This window comes from Mastomys coucha, unplaced genomic scaffold (genome assembly GCF_008632895.1).
Source record: "Mastomys coucha isolate ucsf_1 unplaced genomic scaffold, UCSF_Mcou_1 pScaffold12, whole genome shotgun sequence".
In the NCBI taxonomy this organism is placed as follows: domain Eukaryota; kingdom Metazoa; phylum Chordata; class Mammalia; order Rodentia; family Muridae; genus Mastomys; species Mastomys coucha.
The window spans coordinates 84241226-84242989 of NW_022196894.1; the positions used below are offsets into that span (position 1 = coordinate 84241226).

Sequence of the window (1764 nt, forward strand, 5' to 3'; positions counted from 1 at the left end):
ATGCTACATTTAACCTAATTTTATTCATGCTTGCCTAGGGATGGGGAATAGATCATTCAATAAAAACAGTAAAAATGGGGGGTAGGTGTGGGAGGAAGGCTTATCATGTACAATGTTTAAACTAAACATTGCTAAACTAAAACATTATTAAACTAAACTAAACTATTACTAAACTAAAACATACCTTAATTACTTCCGTACACACAAGTCTAACATTACAAGTTTTTAAGAAATAAACACCATTAAGACGTCTAGGAGCACGTTATAATAAATTCCCAATTTTTTTCTTTGTAAATAGATCAAGCACCTCCAAAATACAGATTCCTATACACAGTGAGTACTTTACTTAATGTACATGGCCAGCCTCAGGACCAGCTGACGTCTCAGATCAGCTTGGCAGGCAACAAACCATAGTGCCAGATGGAAAGAAGGGCAGATGCAAATAAACGTAAAACTAAGTTAACTTTTACAATTAAGTACAGAAAATATACTGATTTGCTAAAAATAAATAAGATGTGATGTATTTAACACTTCACTATAAAGAACGAACACCAGGGCATTTATAAATGGTGAACGAGTCTCAATAGTTTACTACGATAAACGCTGGCTAAATAGAAGTGCATATGCCGTGGAGCACTATGGGTGGGTTATGCTTTGCCACATACTTTTGTTACCTTGAGGTAGATAACACATGTGTCCCAAATTCGGCATTCATTTTCAGTTGCTGCTGGTATCATGTGTCTTAAGAGATGTGTACAGTATGAAAAACTTGAGAATACTAATGAATGAAAAATGTTTCACGAAAAAAATAGATGTTTTCATGCAATTATGTACAGTCTCACTGTGTAAGTTTCAAGGCAAGGCTTTGTTTCCCTTAAAGCAGGTCACTGGTCTATGAGAATGCCTATTCATCCTAGCACATCTTGTCTCTTCCTGCACTGCATTGTTTTGCTCTATTCTTTGTGTGTATGTGTGTGTGCAAACGACATGCCAGTTCAAATGAAAACTAACTCACATGTAGAAAAAGTCTGTGTTTTACAAACTGAGAACCAACAAAAATCCTTACAAATTAATGACACCTTCTGATTCAAGTTAAAAAAAAAGCGACTTAAAACATTAGTGATAAAGACAACACACTTCATGAAGAATAAAGAGAACCTCTGCTGAGTGTTTAGTTCAGATGTTTCAGAATGCTGCTGTAGGTCTTGGGAGGGATTTGAGGGGAAGATTTCATAGCGGAAGGTGTTAACGCGGCCTGGATGGACTTAAGTGGGGATCTCACTGGACAGTGGAGCCACGGGGTGCCTATGGACTCTAGCTGCTTGCTCAGGAGGAACTCCTCACCGCTGGTCAGAAGCCCAACCTCAAGGCCTCTCTCCCAACACTTCCCTTCCTCAACTGGCTCAGTTTCTAACATTTCAGAATCCTCCTTCCTGCTAAAAAAAACTTTTCCAAATAGCTGGTGTAGGTGTTCTCCTTCTCCACGTGCTCATCCTTCCTGCCCTCACAACAAAACTGACTGATGAGGAAACACTCCTCCCAGCCACTCACAAATTGGCTGTCCCAGGCGGACAGCTTCCAGCTGGGCCAGGTTAGCACTTCCCTCTTCTTGTTTCTCTAGGCTGACTGACTTGGATATCAGGCTTTTCAATCCTAGCTGGGACACTGAACTATTCAAGTCGTTTAACTTGTCAACTACTGTGGTGGCCCTGCTGTGTTCATGGAAGAACTCAAAACCGAAACCAGAGACTTAGCTCGCTGGGG

At 40.3% G+C, this 1764-nt stretch overlaps 1 pseudogene; it reads right to left on the reverse strand.

Annotated features, from left to right (window-relative positions):
* Positions 1–1159: 1159 nt before the first annotated feature.
* Positions 1160–1764, reverse strand: part of LOC116083702 — a 5599-nt pseudogene continuing 4994 nt past the window's right edge.